This window comes from Aegilops tauschii, chromosome 5 (genome assembly GCF_002575655.3).
Source record: "Aegilops tauschii subsp. strangulata cultivar AL8/78 chromosome 5, Aet v6.0, whole genome shotgun sequence".
NCBI classification, from domain to species: Eukaryota; Viridiplantae; Streptophyta; class Magnoliopsida; order Poales; family Poaceae; genus Aegilops; species Aegilops tauschii.
Window position 1 is genome coordinate 390,773,529 of NC_053039.3, and position 22,313 is coordinate 390,795,841.

Consider the following 22,313-nt stretch of genomic DNA (forward strand, 5'->3'; position numbering starts at 1 on the left):
GACTCCTTGATCATGAAACAAATGTAATGCAACACATTATTAGTGAAGATTCATGGGACAATTGATCTATATCCATATCAAAAGAAGATAGACCACCCAATATCTTTCATTAAATGTTGAGTGAATCTGCATATGTAGTCTAAAGATTTTATACAAAATGTGGATATACTCTCTCTCTATATATGTATATATATCACATTCTTCACATAACATCCATCTAAATAAGGAAGCACTCGATTTCGAGTTTCACTAAAATAACACATTTCCTTGTACCCATGGGTTGTGGTTATGTTGTTACATCAATCTTTTTGTGCTTTTCGTTCACGCCTTACTGCATCACTTTGGCTCAATCGACAGATGTAGGTGGCAATTTACAAATGAATAAGAAGGTAAATAAAGTGTAGTTTTAGCCTTCGATGCATAGTCTTGTTATGTTCCTTATTTATTCACCCTATCCTACTTGATGATTTGATCCTGATGATCAATATTATTTGTAGCGAGTTGGTACTATTCTCTATTAATCATGTGCCAGATTATCAATTAGGACATTTGGTGTCAAAAGAAATACTTGTAGTCTATGAGCTTGACGCAACAATTATGCTACTAGCGAAGAACTAACATTTTTTTACAGAACACCACTCTTTTCAGGCATATGCCTTTTCCGTTTGTAAAAAATCAAGATGGAGGAGGCAATATTATTTCTCATGTACTCTCTCTCTCTCCCCCCTCTCCTTCCCTCTCTCTCCTTCCCTCTCTCTCAGGGTTTTTTCGAAGCCAAGCAAGCGCATGTACTTAAATGCCAGAGAAACAACAATAGAAATCCACATGCATGATGACCTACCTAAGTCCTAGCCGGTGAAGCTAAATTTTGGTCATTAGTGAGGGAGACAAGGTGCATATTTCAAAAATCATTTATCTCGACACCTGGTTTAGCAATCTTGTATGCTTACTCAAAATCCATTTCTCTATAGACGAAAAATGTATGCATTTTATTAAGAACATATTTCCTTAATAATTAATTAGGAGAAAACCGGATGAATATCAAACACGAGGAGAACCATCTCTTCGTACGGTGGTGGAGTTGGGGGAGGGGGGGTACGACTCCACCCACCAGGTTTCAAATACCGATGCTCATATTTATACTGTATGGGTCTCCCATACAAACATTCAAAAGAAAAACTACCATATACAAAGACATACACCTAAATGAATTAACCTTGGATCCCAATGTATATTGGATATGAAGTGATGGACACTACAAACAAAATATGCCACGAAAACACCGACAACCAACTAGCTTGAAAAGGAACCTAGGACATGGTTTAGTGGTGACTTGACGTGACAAAAATATGGCAGAATACCATGCACCTCTATATGTGATAGTCAGATCCAACTTTATTCCTCCACAAAGAGGAGAGAAGGCACTTACATCCTTGAAAAGCACCCGAGCCACACCATCCGACCGACCATGAGTTCCAAAAAAAAAGTAGTGCACCGCCACCAAGAGTTCCCGTTGCACTGACCTTACACCATGTCAGGCAAGCCAAATCAGGAGTAACCTACTGGACACGATGTCAGGAAAATCTAGATAGCATCCAAATGAGCACGAGGATATCCACGCCATAAGACCTCATACCAACTCCAAGAAAATGCACTCACATTCGTTATGCTAATCTTGTTTGCACTGTACAATATTTTTTAGTATTCACTAATTTGATATACACCTTATTATTCATAGTATGCTATGTGGCGCACTAGACTAGGAGGATTCTATGGCCTTCGAGCTGAAATTAGTATATGGGGTTCACCAAATCAAGAATACTCTCAAGACTCCGGAGCATCCATACAAATTTATTGTCAAGATGGAGGACACTACAACTTAATTGAAGCCGGGTTTCATGTATAAACATAACACTCATCATCGTAACTCGACCAGGACTACCCAATAAACTGATACTTCAAATTATGCTTTGGCTTGTAGGTATCCCCTTCTTTGTATCATAACAGAGATGTCCGTTTCTTCACATATTGGACGGTAAGTGTAAACTTAAACGTTTAATAAAACATATAGGTATCAATCTAAGTGTAGGTATTTGTACATCAACAAGACTAAAGTTTTCTTCAACCATTTTCCAGAAGGACTTTAAATCAGCGGGCTGCTACAACTTGCGGTGCAAAGGATTTGTTCCTGCAAGTGGAGCTGCACTAGTGCCTTGGCAAGCGGTTACTCCCCATCAAGTTATGGCGAGTATGACCACTACGTTAGGCTTAGTCTTAATAAGGTGCACCCTTTATCCCGGTTTAAATACTAATATACCAGTACATGATTAAATCTGAACATACCGATACATGATTACATTTGAACTGTTGGAGATCGTTGCAGAAATTAAAAAATTTCTACGCATCACCAAGAACAATCTATGGAGTCTTCTAGCAACGAGAGGGAAAAGAGTGCATCTACATACCCTTGTAGATCGCGAGCGGAAGCGTTCAAGTGAATGGGGTTGATGGAGTCGTACTCATCGTGATCCAAATCACCGATGACCGAGCGCCGAACGGACGGCACCTCCGCGTTCAACACACGTACGGTTGGGGAAGATGTCTCCTCCTTCTTGATCCAGCAAGGGGGAGGGAGAGGTTGATGGAGATCCAGCAGCACGACGGCGTGGTGGTGGAAGCAGCGGGGATCTCGGCAGGGCTTCGCCAAGCTCAGCGAGAGGGAGAGGTGTCACGGGAGGGAGAGGGAGGCGCCAGGGGCTTGGGTGCGGCTGCCCTTCCTCCCCCCTCTTTATATAGGGCCCCTGGGGGGGGCCGGCCCTAGGAGATCCAATCTCCAAGGGGGGCGGCGGCCAAGGGGGTGGCTTGCCCCCCAAGCCAAGTGGGGCGCCCCCCACCCCTAGGGTTTCCAACCCTAGGCGCAGGGGGAGGCCCCAGGGGGGCGCACCAGCCCAACAGGGGCTGGTTCCCCTCCCACTTCAGCCCATGGGGCCCTCCGGGATAGGTGGCCCCACCCGGTACAATACCGGTGACCCCCGAAACTTTCCCGGTGGCCGAAACTGGACTTCCTATATACAATTCTTCACCTCCGGACCATTCTGGAACTCCTCGTGACATCCGGGATCTCATCCGGGACTCCGAACAACTTTCGGATTTCCGCATACTAATATCTCTACAACCCTAGCGTCACCGAACCTTAAGTGTGTAGACCCTACGGGTTCGGGAGACATGCAGACATGACCGAGACGACTCTCCGGTCAATAACCAACAGCGGGATCTGGATACCCATGTTGGCTCCCACATGTTCCACGATGATCTCATCGGATGAACCACGATGTCGAGGATTCAATCAATCTCGTGTACAATTCCCTTTGTCAATCGGTACGTTACTTGCCCGAGATTCGATCGTCGGTATCCCAATACCTTCTTCAATCTCGTTACCGGCAAGTCACTTTACTCGTACCGTAATGCATGATCCCGTGACCAAACACTTGGTCACATTGAGCTCATTATGATGATGCATTACCGAGTGGGCCCAGAGATACCTCTCCGTCATACGGAGTGACAAATCCCAGTCTCGATTCGTGCCAACCCAACAGACACTTTCGGAGATACCCGTAGTGCACCTTTATAGCCACCCAGTTACGTTGTGACGTTTGGCACACCCAAAGCACTCCTATGGTATCCGGGAGTTGCACAATCTCATGGTCTAAGGAAATGATACTTGACATTTGGAAAAGCTCTAGCAAACAAACTACACGATCTTGTGCTATGCTTAGGATTGGGTCTTGTCCATCACATCATTCTCCTAATGGTGTGATCCCGTTATCAATGACATCCAATGTCCATAGTCAGGAAACCATGACTATCTGTTGATCAACGAGCTAGTCAACTAGAGGCTCACTAGGGACATGTTGTGGTCTATGTATTCACACATGTATTACGATTTCCGGATAACACAATTATAGCATGAACAATAGACAATTATCATGAACAAGGAAATATAATAATAACCATTTTATTATTGCCTCTAGGGCATATTTCCAACAGTCTCCCACTTGCACTAGAGTCAATAATCTAGTTACGCAGTGATGAATCGAACACCCATAGAGTTCTGGTGTTGATCATGTTTTGCTCTAGGGAGAGGTTTAGTCAATGGATCTGCTACATTCAGGTCCGTATGTACTTTACAAATATCCATGTCTCCATTTTGAACATTTTCACGAATGAAGTTGAAGCGACGCTTGATATGCCTGGTCTTCCTGTGAAACCTGGGCTCCTTGGCAAGGGCAATAGCTCCAGTGTTGTCACAGAAGAGAGTCATCGGGCCCGACGCATTGGGAATAACTCCTAGGTCGGTAATGAACTCCTTCACCCAGATTGCTTCTTGTGCTGCCTCTAAGGCCGCCATGTATTCCACTTCACATGTAGATCCCACCACAACGCTTTGCTTGCAACTGCACCAGCTTACTGCCCCACCATTCAAAATATACACGTATCCGGTTTGTGACTTAGAGTCATCCAGATCTGTGTCGAAGCTAGCATCGACGTAACCCTTTACGACGAGCTCTTCGTCACCTCCATAAACGAGAAACATATCCTTAGTCCTCTTCAGGTACTTCAGGATATTCTTAACCGCTGTCCAGTGTTCCATGCCGGGATTACTTTGGTACCTTCCTACCAAACTTACGGCAAGGTTTACATCAGGTCTGGTACACAAAATGGCATACATAATAGACCCTATGGCCGAGGCATAGGGGACGACACTCATCTTTTCTCTATCTTCTGCCGTGGTCGGGCATTGAGCCGTGCTCAATTGCACACCTTGCAATACAGGCAAGAACCCCTTCTTGGACTGATCCATATTGAACTTCTTCAATATCTTGTCAAGGTACGTACTTTGTGAAAGACCAATGAGGCGTCTTGATCTATCTCTATAGATCTTGATGCCTAATATATAAGCAGCTTCTCCAAGGTCCTTCATTGAAAAACACTTGTTCAAGTAGGCCTTTATGCTTCCCAAGAATTCTATATCATTTCCCATCAACAGTATGTCATCCACATATAATATGAGAAATGCTACAGAGCTCCCACTCACTTTCTTGTAAACACAGGCTTCTCCATAAGTCTGTGTAAACCCAAATGCTTTGATCATCTCATCAAATCGAATGTTCCAACTCCGAGATGCTTGCACCAGCCCATAGATGGAGCGCTGGAGCTTGCATACCTTGTTAGCATTCTTAGGATCGACAAAACCTTCCGGCTGCATCATATACAATTCTTCCTTAAGAAAGCCGTTAAGGAATGCCATTTTGACGTCCATTTGCCATATCTCATAATCATAGAATGTGGCAATTGCTAACATGATTCGAACGGACTTCAGCTTCGCTACGGAGGACAAAGTATCATCGTAGTCAACCGCTTGAACTTGTCGATAACCCTTAGCGACAAGTCGAGCCTTATAGATGGTCACATTACCATCTGCGTCTGTCTTCTTCTTAAAGATCCATTTATTTTCTATGGCTCGCCGATCATCGGGCAAGTCAGTCAAAGTCCATACTTCGTTTTCATGCATGGATCCTATCTCGGATTTCATGGCTTCTAGCCATTTTTCGGAATCTGGGCCCGCCATTGCTTCTTCATAGTTTGAAGGTTCGCCGTTTTCTAACAACATGATTTCCAGGACAGGGTTGCCATACCACTCTGGTGTGGAACGTGTCCTCGTGGACCTGGAAGTTCAGTAGTAACTTGATCCGAAGTACCTTGATCATCATCATTAGCTTCCTCTCTAGTCAGTGCAGGCACCACAGGAACATCTTCCTGAGCTGCGCTACTTTCCGGTTCAAGAGGTAGTACTTCATCAAGTTCCACTTTCCTCCCACTTACTTCTTTCGAGAGAAACTCTTTTTCCAGAAAGGACCCGTTCTTGGCAACAGAGATCTTGCCTTCGGATCTGAGGTAGAAGGTATACCCAATGGTTTCCTTAGGGTATCCTATGAAGACGCATTTTTCCGACTTGGGTTCGAGCTTTTCAGGTTGAAGTTTCTTGACATAAGCATCGCATCCCCAAACTTTTAGAAACGACAGCTTAGGTTTCTTCCCAAACCATAATTCATACGGTGTCGTCTCAACGGATTTCGACGGAGCCCTATTTAAAGTGAATGCGGCAGTCTCTAAAGCATAGCCCCAAAATGAGAGCGGTAGATCGGTAAGAGACATCATAGATCGCACCATATCCAATAGAGTGCGATTACGACGTTCGGACACACCATTTCGCTGAGGTGTTCCAGGCGGCGTGAGTTGTGAAACTATTCCACATTTCCTTAAGTGTGTGCCAAATTCGTGACTCAAATATTCCCCTCCACGATCTGATCATAAGAATTTTATTTTCCTGTCACGTTGATTCTCAACCTCACTCTGAAATTCCTTGAACTTTTCAAAGGTCTCAGACTTGTGTTTCATTAGGTAGACATACCCATATCTACTCAAGTCATCAGTGAGAGTGAGAACATAATGATAGCCTCCGCGAGCCTCAACACTCATTGGACCGCACACATCAGTATGTATGATTTCTAATAAGTTGGTTGCTCGCTCCATTGTTCCGGAGAACGGAGTCTTGGTCATTTTTCCCATGAGGCATGGTTCGCATGTGTCAAATGATTCATAATCGAGAGACTCTAAAAGTCCATCAGCATGGAGCTTCTTCATGCGCTTGACACCAATGTGACCAAGGCGGCAGTGCCCAAGTATGTGGGACTATCGTTATCAACTTTACATCTTTTGGTATTCACACTATGAATATGTGTAACATCACGTTCGAGATTCATTAAGAATAAACCATTGACTAGCGGGGCATGACCATAAAACATATCTCTCATATAAATAGAACAACCATTATTCTCGGATTTAAATGAGTAGCCATCTCGCATTAAACGAGATCCAGATAGAATGTTCATGCTCAAAGCTGGCACTAAATAACAATTATTGAGGTTTAAAACTAATCCCGTAGGTAAATGTAGAGGTAGCGTGCCGACGGCGATCACATCGACCTTGGAACCATTCCCGACGCGCATCGTCACCTCGTCCTTTGCCAGTCTCCATTTATTCCGCAGCTCCTGCTTTGAGTTACAAATATGAGCAACCGCAACGGTATCAAATACCCAGGAGCTACTACGAGTGCTGGTAAGGTACACATCAATAACATGTATATCACATATACCTTTGGTGTTGCCGGCCTTCTTGTCTGCTAAGTACTTGGGGCAGTTCCGCTTCCAGTGACCACTTCCCTTGCAATAAAAGCACTCAGTCTCAGGCTTGGGTCCATTCTTTGGCTTCTTCCCGGCAACTCCCTTGCCGTCCTTCTTGAAGTTCTTCTTACCCTTGCCTTTCTTGAACTTAGTGGTTTTATTCACCATCAACACTTGATGTTCCTTTTTGATCTCCACCTCCCCTGATTTCAGCATTGAATATACCTCAGGAATGGTCTTTTCCATCCCCTGCATATTGAAGTTCATCACAAAGCTCTTGTAGCTCGGTGGAAGCGACTGAAGGATTCTGTCAATGACCGCGTCATCCGGGAGATTAACTCCCAGCTGAGTCAAGCGGTTGTGTAACCCAGACATTTTGAGTATGTGCTCACTGACGGAACTATTTTCCTCCATCTTACAACTGAAGAACTTGTCGGAGACTTCATATCTCTCGACCCGGGCATGAGCTTGGAAAACCATTTTTAGCTCTTCAAACATCTCATATGCTCCGTGTTGCTCAAAACGCTTTTGGAGCCCCGGTTCTAAGCTGTAAAGCATGCCGCACTGAACGAGGGAGTAATCAGCAGCACGCTGCTGCCAAGCGTTCATAACGTCTTGGTTCTCTGGGATGGGTGCGTCACCTAGCGGTGCTTCTAGGACATAATCTTTCTTGGCAGCTATGAGGATGATCCTCAGGTTCCGGACCCAGTCCGTATAGTTGCTGCCATCATCTTTCAGCTTGGTTTTCTCTAGGAACGCGTTGAAGTTGAGGGCAACATTATGTGGGCCATTTGATCTACAAGACATATTGTAAAGATTTTAGACTAAGTTCATGATAATTAAGTTCATCTAATCAAATTATTCAATGAACTCCCACTCAGATAGACATCCCTCTAGTCATCTAAGTGAAACATGTGTTGGAGAACATAGCAGAAATTCAAAATTTTCTACGCATCACCAAGATCAATCTATGGAGTAATCTAGCAACGAGGGGAAGGGGAGTGCATCTACATACCATTGTAGATCGCGATGCGGAAGCGTTGCAAGAACGCGGATGAAGGAGTCGTACTCGCAGCGATTCAGATCGCGGTTGATTCCGATCTAAGCACCGAAGAACGGTGCCTCCGCGTTCAACACACGTGCAGCCCGGTGACGTCTCCCACGCCTTGATCCAGCAAGGAGAGAGGGAGAGGTTGGGGAAGACTCCGTCTAGCAGCAGCACAACGGCATGGTGGTGATGGAGGAGCGTGGCAATCCCGCAGGGCTTCGCCAAGCACCGCGGGAGAGGAGGAGGAGGGAGAGGGGTAGGGCTGCGCCGAAAGAGAGACGTTCTCATGTGTATGGCAGCCCCAAAACCCCAATATATATAGGGGAGGGGGAGGGCTGCGCCCCCATCTAGGGTTCCCCCCCAAGGGGTGCGGCCAGCCCTAGATGGGGCTTGGGGGCGGCCAAGGGGGGGGAGAGAAGGGGGGCGCCCCACTAGATGGGCCTTAGGCCCATCTGTGCCTAGGGTTTCCCCCTTCCCCCCTTTCCTGCGCCCTGGGCCTCTTGTGGGGGGGGGGGGTGCACCAGCCCACCTGGGGCTGGTCCCCTCCCACACTTGGCCCACGCAGCCCTCTGGGGCACGTGGCCCCACCCGGTGGACCCCCGGGACCCTCCCGGTGGTCCCGGTACATTACCGATAGCACCCGAAACTTTTCCGGTGACCAAAACAGGACTTCCCATATATAAATCTTTACCTCCGGACCATTCCGGAACTCCTCGTGACGTCCAGGATCTCATCCGGGACTCCGAACAACATTCGGTAACCACGTACATACTTTCCCTATAACCCTAGCGTCATCGAACCTTAAGTGTGTAGACCCTACGGGTTCGGGAACCATGCAGACATGACCGAGACGTTCTCCGGTCAATAACCAACAGCGGGATCTGGATACCCATCTTGGCTCCCACATGTTCCACGATGATCTCATCGGATGAACCACGATGTTGGGGATTCAATCAATCCCGTATTCAATTCCCTTTGTCTATCGGTATGTTACTTGCCCGAGATTCGATCGTCGGTATCCCGATACCTTGTTCAATCTCGTTACCGGCAAGTCTCTTTACTCGTTCCGTAACTCACATCATCCCGTGATCAACTCCTTGGTCACATTGTGCACATTATGATGATGTCCTACCGAGTGGGCCCAGAGATACCTCTCCGTTTACACGGAGTGACAAATCCCAGTCTCGATTCGTGCCAACCCAACAGACACTTTCGGAGATACCTGTAGTGCACCTTTATAGCCACCCAGTTACGTTGTGACGTTTGGTACACCCAAAGCATTCCTACGGTATCCGGGAGTTGCACAATCTCATGGTCTAAGGAAATGATACTTGACATTAGAAAAGCTCTGAGCAAACGAACTACACGATCTTGTGCTAGGCTTAGGATTGGGTCTTGTCCATCACATCATTCTCCTAATGATGTGATCCCGTTATCAACGACATCCAATGTCCATGGTTAGGAAACCGTAACCATCTATTGATCAACGAGCTAGTCAACTAGAGGCTTACTAGGGACATGGTGTTGTCTATGTATCCACACATGTATCTGAGTTTCCTATCAATACAATTCTAGCATGGATAATAAACGATTATCATGAACAAGGAAATATAATAATAACCAATTTATTATTGCCTCTAGGGCATATTTCCAACAGTCTCCCACTTGCACTAGAGTCAATAATCTAGTCCACATCACCATGTGATTAACACTCATAGGTCACATCACCATGTGACCAACACCCAAGAGTTTACTAGAGTCAACAGTCTAGTTCACATCACCTTGTGATTAACACTCAATGAGTTCTGGTTTGATCATGTTATGCTTGTGAGAGAGGTTATTAGTCAACGGGTCTGAACCTTTCAGATCCGTGTGTGCTTTAAGAATATCTATGTCATCTTGTGGATGCTACCACGCGCTACTTGAAGCCATTTCAAATAATTGCTCTACTATACGAATCCGGTTTACTACTCAGAGCCATCCGGATTAGTGTCAAAGTTCGCATCGACGTAACCCTTTACGACGAACTCCATTTCACCTCCATAATCGAGAAAATTCCTTAGTCCACTAGATACTAAGGATAAGTTCGACCGATGTCATGTGATCCATTCCCGGATCACTATTGTACCCCTTGACCAACTCATGGCAAGGCACACTACATGTGCGGTACACAGCATAGCATACTATAGAGCCTACGTCTAAAGCATAGGGGACGACCTTCGTCCTTTCTCTCTCTTCTGCTGTGGTCAGGTCTTGAGTCTTACTCAATGCTCACACCTTGTAACACAGCCAAGAACTCCTTCTTTGCTGATCTATTTTGAACTCTTTCAAAATCATGTCAAGGTGTGCGTTCTTTGAAAGTATCATCAGGCGTCTTGATCTATCTCTATAGATCTTGATGCCCAATATGAAAGCAGCTTTATCCAGGTCTTCCTTTGAAAAACTCCTTTCAAACAACCCTTTATGCTTTCCAGAAATTTTACATCATTTCAGATCAACAATATGTCATTCACATATACTTATCAGAAATGTTGTAGCGCTCCCACTCACTTTATTGTAAATACAAGTTTCTAACAAACTTTGTATAAACCCAAAAACTTTGATCGCTCCATCAAAGCTTATATTCTGACTCCGAGATGCTTGCTCTAGTCCATGGAAGGATCGCTGGAGCTAGCATACCTTTTAGCATCCTTAGGATCGACAAAACCTTTCTGATTGTATCACATACAACCTTTCCTTACGAAAACTGGTAAGGAAACTTGTTTTGACATCCATCTGCCAGATTTCATAAATGCAGCTAATGCTAACATGATTCCGACGGACTTAAGCGTCGCTACGGATGAGAAAATCTCATCGTAGTCAACTCCTTGAACTTGTGAAAATACTCTTTGCCACAAGTCGAGCTTCATAGACGGCAACCTTACCGTCCATGTTCGTCTTCTTCTTAAAGATCCATTTATCTCGGATTTCATGGCTTCTAACCATTTGTCGGAATATGGGCCCACCATCGCTTCTCCATAGCTCATAGGTTCATCGTTGTCCAACAACATGACTTCCAAGACAGGATCACGTACTACTCTGAAGTATTACGCATCCTCGTCGTCCTATGAGGTTTGGTAGTGACTTGATCCGAAGTTTCATGATCACCATCATAAGCTTCCACTTCAATTGGTGTAGGTGCCACAGGAACAACTTCCTGTGCCCTGCTACACACTAGTTGAAGTGACGGTTCAATAACCTTATCAAGTCTCCACCATCCTCCCACTCAATTCTTTCGAGAGAAACTTTTCCTCGAGAAAGGACCCGTTTCTAGAAGCAATTACTTTTGCTTCCAGATCTGAAATAGGAGGTATACCCAACTGTTTTGGGTTTTCTATGAAGATGCATTTATCCGCTTTGGGTTCGAGCTTATCAGCCTGAAACTTTTTCACATAAGCATCGCAGCCCCAAACTTTTAAGAAACGACAACTTAGGTTTCTCTAAACGGTGTCATCTCAACGGAATTGCGTGGTGCCCTATTTAAAGTGAATGCAGTTGTCTCTAATGCCTAACCCATAAACGATAGTGGTAATTCGATAAGAGACATCATGGCATGCACCATATCCAATAGGGTGTAGTTATGATGTTCGGACACACCATCACACTATGGTGTTCCAGGCGGTATTAATTATGAAACACTTTCCACAATGTCTTAATTGTGTGCCAAACTCGTAACTCAGATACTCATCTCTATGATCATATCACAGACATTTTATCCTCTTGTCACAACGATCTTCAACTTCACTCTGAAATTACTTGAACCTTTCAATAATTCAGACTTGTGTTTCATCAAGTAAATACACTCAGCATCTACTCAAACCATCTGTGAAGTAAGAACATAACGATATCCACTGCATGCCTCAGCACTCATTGGACAGCATACATCAAAATGTATTACTTCCAATAAGTTGCTCTCTTGTTCCATCTTACTGAAAACGAGGCCTTATAGTCATCTTGCCCATGTGGTATGATTTGCATGTCTCAAGTGATTCAAAATCAAGTGAGTCCAAACGATCCATCTGCATGGAGTTTCTTCATGCATATATACCAATAGACATGGTTTGCATGTCTCAATCTTTTAAAAAATGACTGAGTCCAGAGATCCATCTACATGGAGCTTCTTCATGTGTTCTATACCAGTATGACTCAAATGGCAGTTCCACAAGTATGTGGTACTATCATTACTATTTTATATCTTTTGGCACGAACATGTGTATCACTGCGATCGAGATTCATTTTAGGTGCAAGACCATTGAAGGTATTATTCAAATAAACAAAGTAACCATTATTCTCCTTAAATGAATAACCGTATTGCGATAAACATAATCCAATCATGCTCAACGCAAACACCAAATCTCGATAGTAGAGGGAGCATGCGATGCTTGATCACATCAACCTCGGAAACACTTCCAACACACATCGTCATCTCACCTTTAGCCAGTCTCCGTTTATTCCGCAGCTTTTATTTTGAGTTACTAACACTTAGCAACCGAACCGGTATCTAATACCCTGGTGCTGCTAGGAGTACTAGTAAAGTACACATTCATATAATGTATATCCAATATACTTCTGTCGACCTTGCCTGCCTTCTCATCTACCAAGTATCTAGGGTAGTACTGCTTCAGTGACCGTTCCCCTCATTACAGAAGCACTTAGTCTCGGGTTTGGGTTCAACCTTGGGATTCTTCACTAGAGTAGCAAACGATTTGTTGTTTCATGAAGTATCCCTTTTGCCCTTGCCCTTCTAGAAACTAGTGGTTTTACTAACCATCAACAATTGATGCTCCTTCTTGATTTCTACTTTCGCGGTGTCAAACATCGCGAGTTGCTCAAGGATCATCATCTATCCTTGATATTTATAGTTCATCACGAAGCTCTAATAGCTTGGTGGCAGTGATTATGGAGAACCATCACTATCTCATCTAGAAGATTAACTCCCACTCGATTCAAGCGATTGTGGCACTCAGACAATCTGAGCACATGCTCAACGATTGAGCTTTTCTCCCTTAGTCTGCAGGCTTAAGAAACTTGTCAGAGGTCTCATACCTCTTGACGTGGGCACTAGTCCGAAATCCCAATTTCAGTCTTCGGAACATCTCATATGTTCTGCGACGTTTCAAAAACCCGTCTTTGGTGCCACAATTCTAAACCGTTAGCATTACTCACTGAACTATCACGTAGTCATCAAAACGTGTATGTCAGATGTTTCGCAACATCTACAGATGACGCTGAGGTTCAGCACACCGAGTGGTGCATTAAGGACATAAGCCTTCTGTGCAGCAATGAGGACAATCCTCAGTTTACGGACCCAGTCCGCATAATTGCTACTACCAACTTTCAACTAAATTTTCTCTAGGAACATATCTTAACCAGTAGAACTAAAGCGCAAGCTATGACATAATTTGCAAAGACCTTTTTGACTATGTTCATGATAATGAAGTTCATCTGATTATGAACTCCCACTCAGATAGACATCCCTCTAGTCATCTAAGTGATACATGATCCGAGTCAAACTAGGCCGTGTCCGATCATCACGTGAGACGGACTAGTCATCATCGGTGAACATCTCCATGTTGATCGTATCTTCTATACGACTCATGCTCGACCTTTCGGTCTCTTGTGTTCCGTGGCCATGTCTGTACATGCTAGGCTCGTCAAGTCAATCTAAGTGTTTCGCATGTGTTCCGAGGCCATGTCTGTACATGCTAGGCTCGTCAACACCCGTTGTATTCGAACGTTAGAATCTATCACACCCGATCATCACGTGGTGCTTCGAAACAACGAACCTTCGCAACGGTGCACAGTTAGGGGGAACACTTCTCTTGAAATTTTAGTGAGGGATCATCTTATTTATGCTACCGTCGTTCTAAGCAAATAAGATGCATAACATGATAAACATCACATGCAATCAAATAGTGACATGATATGGCCAATATCATTTTGCTCCTTTGATCTCCATCTTCGGGGCACCATGATCATCTTTGTCACCGGCATGACACCATGATCTCCATCATCATGATCTCCATCATTGTGTCTTCATGAAGTTGTCACGCCAATGATTACTTCTACTTCTATGGCTAACGCGCTTAGCAATAAAGTAAAGTAATTTACATGGCGTTATTCAATGACACGCAGGTCATACAAAAAATAAAGACAACTCCTATGGCTCCTGCCGGTTGTCATACTCATCGACATGCAAGTCGTGATTCCTATTACAAGAATATGATCAATCTCATACATCACATATATCATTCATCACATCTTCTGGCCATATCACATCACATAGCACATGCTGCAAAAACAAGTTAGACGTCCTCTAATTGTTGTTGCAAGTTTTTACGTGGCTTGTATAGGTTTCTAGCAAGAACGTTTCTTACCTACGTAAAACCACAATGTGATATGCCAATTTCTATTTACCCTTCATAAGGACCCTTTTCATCGAATCCGTTCCGACTAAAGTGGGAGAGACAGACACCCACTAGCCACCTTATGCAACTAGTGCATGTCAGTCGGTGGAACCTGTCTCACGTAAGCGTACGTGTAAGGTCGGTCCGGGCCGCTTCATCCCACAATGCCGCCGAAACAAGATAAGACTAGTAGCGGCAAGAAGAATTGGCAACATCTACGCCCACAACTACTTTGTGTTCTACTCGTGCATAGAAACTACGCATAGACCTAGCTCATGATGCCACTGTTGGAGAACGTAGCAGAAATTCAAAATTTTCTACGCATCACCAAGATCAATCTATGGAGTAATCTAGCAACGAGGGGAAGGGGAGTGCATCTACATACCATTGTAGATCGCGATGCGGAAGCGTTGCAAGAACGCGGATGAAGGAGTCGTACTCGCAGCGATTCAGATCGCGGTTGATTCCGATCTAAGCACCGAAGAACGGTGCCTCCGCGTTCAACACACGTGCAGCCCGGTGACGTCTCCCACGCCTTGATCCAGCAAGGAGAGAGGGAGAGGTTGGGGAAGACTCCGTCTAGAAGCAGCACAACGGCATGGTGGTGATGGAGGAGCGTGGCAATCCCGCAGGGCTTCGCCAAGCACCGCGGGAGAGGAGGAGGAGGGAGAGGGGTAGGGCTGCGCCGAAAGAGAGACGTTCTCATGTGTATGGCAGCCCCAAAACCCCAATATATATAGGGGAGGGGGAGGGCTGCGCCCCCATCTAGGGTTCCCCCCCCAAGGGGTGCGGCCAGCCCTAGATGGGGCTTGGGGGCGGCCAAGGGGGGGGAGAGAAGGGGGGCGCCCCACTAGATGGGCCTTAGGCCCATCTGTGCCTAGGGTTTCCCCCTTCCCCCCTTTCCTGCGCCCTGGGCCTCTTGTGGGGGGGGCGCACCAGCCCACCTGGGGCTGGTCCCCTCCCACACTTGGCCCACGCAGCCCTCTGGGGCACGTGGCCCCACCCGGTGGACCCCCGGGACCCTCCCGGTGGTCCCGGTACATTACCGATAGCACCCGAAACTTTTCCGGTGACCAAAACAGGACTTCCCATATATAAATCTTTACCTCCGGACCATTCCGGAACTCCTCGTGACGTCTGGGATCTCATCCGGGACTCCGAACAACATTCGGTAACCACGTACATACTTTCCCTATAACCCTAGCGTCATCGAACCTTAAGTGTGTAGACCCTACGGGTTCGGGAACCATGCAGACATGACCGAGACGTTCTCCGGTCAATAACCAATAGCGGGATCTGGATACCCATGTTGGCTCCCACATGTTCCACGATGATCTCATCAGATGAACCACGATGTCGGGGATTCAATCAATCCCGTATTCAATTCCCTTTGTCTATCGGTATGTTACTTGCCCGAGATTCGATCGTCGGTATCCCGATACCTTGTTCAATCTCGTTACCGGCAAGTCTCTTTACTCGTTCCGTAACTCACATCATCCCGTGATCAACTCCTTGGTCACATTGTGCACATTATGATGATGTCCTACCGAGTGGGCCCAGAGATACCTCTCCGTTTACACGGAGTGACAAATCCCAGTCTCGATTCGTGCCAACCCAACAGACACTTTCGGAGATACCTGTAGTGCACCTTTATAGCCACCCAGTTACGTTGTGACGTTTGGTACACCCAAAGCATTCCTACGGTATCCGGAGTTGCACAATCTCATGGTCTAAGGAAATGATACTTGACATTAGAAAAGCTCTGAGCAAACGAACTACACGATCTTGTGCTAGGCTTAGGATTGGGTCTTGTCCATCATATCATTCTCCTAATGATGTGATCCCGTTATCAACGACATCCAATGTCCATGGTTAGGAAACCGTAACCATCTATTGATCAACGAGCTAGTCAACTAGAGGCTTACTAGGGACATGGTGTTGTCTATGTATCCACACATGTATCTGAGTTTCCTATCAATACAATTCTAGCATGGATAATAAATGATTATCATGAACAAGGAAATATAATAATAACCAATTTATTATTGCCTCTAGGGCATATTTCCAACAACATGATCCGAGTCAACTAGGTCGTGTCCGATCATCACGTGAGACGGACTAGTCAACATCGGTGAACATCTTCATGTTGATCGTATCTTCTATACGACTCATGCTCGACCTTTTGGTCTTCCGTGTTCCGAGGCCATGTCTGTACATGCTAGGCTCGTCAAGTCAACCTAAGTGTATTGCGTGTGTAAATCTGGCTTACACCCGTTGTATTCGAACGTTAGAATCTATCACACCCGATCATCACGTGGTGCTTCGAAACAACGAACCTTCGCAACGGTGCACAGTTAGGGGGAACACTTTCTTGAAATTATTGCGAGGGATCATCTTATTTAAGCTACCGTCGTTCTAAGCAAATAAGATGTAAAACATGATAAACATCACATGCAATGAAATAGTGACATGATATGGCCAATATCATTTTGCTCCTTTTGATCTCCATCTTCGGGGCGCCATGATCATCGTCGTTACCGGCATGACACCATGATCTCCATCATCGTGTCTTCATGAAGTTGTCTCGTCATTTATTACTTCTACTACTATGGCTAACGGTTTAGCAATAAAGTAAAGTAATTTACATGACGTTATATGTTGACACGCAGGTCATAAATAAATTAAGACAACTCCTATGGCTCCTGCCGGTTGTCATACTCATCGACATGCAAGTCGTGATTCCTATTACAAGAACATGATCAATCTCATACATCACATATATTTCATTCATCACATCCTTTTGGCCATATCACATCACAAGGCATATGCTGCAAAAACAAGTTAGACGTCTTCTAATTGTTGTTGCATGTTTTTATGTGGCTTCTATAGGTTTCTAGCAAGAACGTTTCTTACCTACGTAAAACCACAACGTGATATGCCAACTTCTATTTACCCTTCATAAGGACCCTTTTCATCGAATCCGATTCGACTAAAGTGGGAGAGACAGACACCCACTAGCCACCTTATGCAACTAGTGCATGTCAGTCGGTGGAACCTGTCTCACGTAAGCGTACGTGTAAGGTCGGTCCGGACCGCTTCATCCCACGATGCCGCCGAAACAAGATAAGACTAGTAGTGGCAAGAAAATTGACAACATCTACGCCCACAACAAGTTTGTGTTCTACTCGTGCATAGAAACTACGCATAGACCTAGCTCTGATACCACTATTGGAGATCGTTGCAAAAATTAAAAAAATTCTACGCATCACCAAGAACAATCTATGGAGTCTTCTAGCAACGAGAGGGAAAAGAGTGCATCTACATACCCTTGTAGATCGCGAGCGGAAGCGTTCAAGTGAACGGGGTTGATGGAGTCGTACTCGTCGTGATCCAAATCACCGACGACCGAGCGCCGAACGGACAGCACCTCCGCGTTCAACACACATACGGTTGGGGAAGACGTCTCCTCCTTCTTGATCCAGCAAGGGGGAGGGAGACGTTGATGGAGATCTAGCAGCACGACGGCATGGTGGTGGAAGCAGCGGGGATCTCGGCAGGGCTTCGCCAAGCTCAGCGAGAGGGAGAGGTGTCACGGGAGGGAGAGGGAGGCGCCAGGGGCTTGGGTGCGGCTGCCCTCCCTCCCCCCTCTTTATATAGGGCCCCTGGGGGGCGCCGGCCCTAGGAGATCCAATCTCCAAGGGGGGCGGCGGCCAAGGGGGTGGCTTGCCCCACAAGCCAAGTGGGGCGCCCCCCACCCCTAGGGTTTCCAACCCTAGGCGCAGGGGGAGGCCCAAGGGGGGCGCACCAGCCCAACAGGGGCTGGTTCCCCTCCCACTTCAGCCCATGGGGCCCTCCGGGATAGGTGGCCCCACCCGGTGGACCCCCCGGGACCCTTCCGGTGGTCCCGGTGACCCCCGAAACTTTCCCGGTGGCCGAAACTGGACTTCCCATATACAATTCTTCACCTCCGGACCATTCCGGAACTCCTCGTGACGTCCGGGATCTCATCCGGGACTCCGCACAACTTTCGGATTTCCGCATACTAATATCTCTACAACCCTAGCGTCACCGAACCTTAAGTGTGTAGACCCTACGGGTTCGGGAGACATGCAGACATGACCGAGACGACTCTCCGGTCAATAACCAACAGCGGGATCTGGATACCCATGTTGGCTCCCACATGTTCCACGATGATCTCATCGGATGAACCACGATGTCGAGGATTCAATCAATCCCGTGTACAATTCCCTTTGTCAATCGGTATGTTACTTGCCCGAGATTCGATCGTCGGTATCCCAATACCTTCTTCAATCTCGTTACCGGCAAGTCACTTTACTCGTACCGTAATGCATGATCCCATGACCAAACACTTGGTCACATTGAGCTCATTATGATGATGCATTACCGAGTGGGCCCAGAGATACCTCTCCGTCATACGGAGTGACAAATCCCAGTCTCGATTCGTGCCAACCCAACAGACACTTTCGGAGATACCCGTAGTGCACCTTTATAGCCACCCAGTTACGTTGTGACGTTTGGCACACCCAAAGCACTCCTATGGTATCCGGGAGTTGCACAATCTCATGGTCTAAGGAAATGATACTTGACATTTGGAAAAGCTCTAGCAAACGAACTACACGATCTTGTGCTATGCTTAGGATTGGGTCTTGTCCATCACATCATTCTCCTAATGATGTGATCCCGTTATCAATGACATCCAATGTCCATAGTCAGGAAACCATGACTATCTGTTGATCAACGAGCTAGTCAACTAGAGGCTCACTAGGGACATGTTGTGGTCTATGTATTCACACATGTATTACGATTTCCGGATAACACAATTATAGCATGAACAATAGACAATTATCATGAACAAGGAAATATAATAATAACCATTTTATTATTGCCTCTAGGGCATATTTCCAACATGAACATACATGGGTGGCTAATAGTGTGCTGCTATTTTCTCCGACAACTAAAATCAATAGTGTTTGATTTTATGAATGCAAAATATGGTTATGGGTTAATTCACATAAATGCCTCCACAATAATATGGTATGGTGCTTTACTACTATAAGAACAAGTTAAGGAACTATTTTTTTTTACTTCAGGCGAGATTCTTGCTAACTACAACATGTTTCTACTTTCCATTTGCACGAAAATGGACATCATCTCTCATCGACTACAGGATCCCAAATCCGGAGATTGGGTGGTGTACCGTCACGATTTGCAAACCCCGTCGTTCTTGGGTTATTTTCCAGTGCAACTTTGTTCCGGAACACCGCGTATACAAGCATTGACCGGATTTGTCAATTACTTAAATAGTACTCATGGTCCTCCAATGGGTAGTGGTCACTTTCATGATGAGAAGGATGACGACAAGACAACTGCGTACTTCAAGCATGTTAAGAACTACGACTCCAAAGGTCGCGCTTTCGAACCAATTACAGTTAATATGACCCCTTTAGTTGACAAGCCGGATTGTTACACAGAAACTGATTTCCTTCCTGGTATCAACAAGGGGTACCATTTTCACTATGGTGGACCAAGTGGTTGTGTTGGTTGAAAGCAAATGTGTGTTTCGCATGTCATAAATAATAATGTTCTTAATGGCCAAACAACGTTCCTCACTTGTTTATTTTTGCATGCCCATCTCATTTGGTGCTGAGGTCAGCTATCCCAATTTAGTCTCAAGTTTGTTTTTTGGATAATTGGGTTTTGGCTACATACGTATGTGTTAATCAAACTTCAAACTATTGGAAGATAAAATACAACCATTGGATAACTAAATTATATATATTTAATAACTTCCAAGTAGAATAAGAGAGCATCTTTTTGTTAGCAACTTAAATGGTAAATAGAGTGCAACTAAAATTAGCCACCAAAAATAAGGCTAAATATCTTGGTAATGCTATTTTAGAAAATATCGTCAAGAGGAAGCTTATCAATAACGACAAAGTAAAACACCTTTTGAGGATTTGTAGACTCTACCACTGGGTGGGGAGGTAAAAAATTTAGAAAAATTGAACTTGAAAATTTTGCAAACTATTTACTGGTATCTAAGCAACTACAAGACCCCCATCCACTTGTTTTGTTTCCTTTTGTTGTCCATAAATATGAGGCAAAAAACAATGTCCCACAAGGATGTATAGTACCATCGTCAAGTAGTCTCTCAAAAAGTTAGTTGGAGAACTGATGACCAAAAGCGTAGGATCTATAATACCTTTCGCCAAAGTATCATCGAAGACATTTTCTATCCAAAGGTCAAACATTTACCCTTTCCACAACCCATAAATCATGAACATTTTTGAAGGGCACTTTGGAATCATTGAGAATTATTTTAGGTTGATCCTGTTTGAATTAATTTGGTGCTAGGGTTTGGTCATCCCCATTTCAAGTTTCACTGAAATTTAACATGATGCATGAATGCTTTAATGCAACTAGTTACAAGCAATTCTAGGGCTGTGACAACTAGCTTGACACCAGAGCTAGATACACATGCAACCATGTTATCACTCAAAAATAGTCTACTGACCATCGTCTTCTATGAAACCAGATGACCCGTTGCACCCTTGGCGCAAAGACAAATTGCAACCAAGAAGCCACGCATCCTATGAATAGCATGTTTTATGAATGATCTGTAAAATTGCAAAAATCAAATGCAACCAAAAAGTTAGGTGAGCGATTTGAAGGATGTTGTCCTGAATTGTATGCAGATGATTATGTTCATATTGCTTTTGACTAATGACAGATAACGATGATACTATGGCTTTCTTTGGCGACACATAAGTTATTTGCTTGAACAGGTGAATGGACCCTTATTTTTCTTCTTCATGCTCCGGCTTTTCTTCATTTTTGAATTGTGAAAATAACCGTGAGGTTAAATGGGACTATTACTGCCTACTACACCCTCACCTACAATGATGACCTGTTACACCCTTTCTAATACGAGCACGCCACATTAAAAAAAGTTTAGATGGTCATACGCAGGGGCGGAGGCGGGGGGGGGGGGGGGGGGGGGGGGGGGGCGGACACCCCCCAATCGCTCGCCCCCCCCTGAAAATTTCTGGTATACGCAGTGTATTACGTGTGCTAATGGCCCATTAATGATTTGATTAAGGATGGCCCAGCTGATTTATCCTGTAATTAGTACGCATCAAATAAGCCCAGTAGCCCATGTACGATCATGGCCTGCCTCATGCGTGTAATTGTTTTGCTAGTCGAGGCCAGGTCCTATCCCTAATGCTATCGATCAGATCAATCAATCGATCCTCTTTACGTTCTACGTGCGCCTGACTGTAGACGGCCGCCCCCGCCGCCGTCGCTCACCATGACACCATGACACTATACAGCTAGGCACCGGGAGGCCAGCCTATGGATACAAGCAGGTAGTAGACTAGTAGTATATATCAATAATACTAGCTATTAGCAGTAATTTCTTTTTTCTGAATCTAAACCTTCGTCTGATTGTTAGTATTTCTATTTTGATTTTGGGATCGATCGCCTGTGCGCGCTAGGGCGTTGCCATCAGCCACATAAGGAAGCTCTACCCTTTTGTTCTTGCGTCTCCTTCAA

General features: G+C 45.1%; 1 pseudogene; it reads left to right on the forward strand.

Annotated features, from left to right (window-relative positions):
• The first annotated feature begins 223 nt into the window (after window positions 1-223).
• LOC109773724 (protein neprosin-like) lies at window positions 224-20,491 on the forward strand (annotated as a pseudogene).
• Window positions 20,492-22,313: the final 1,822 nt, after the last annotated feature.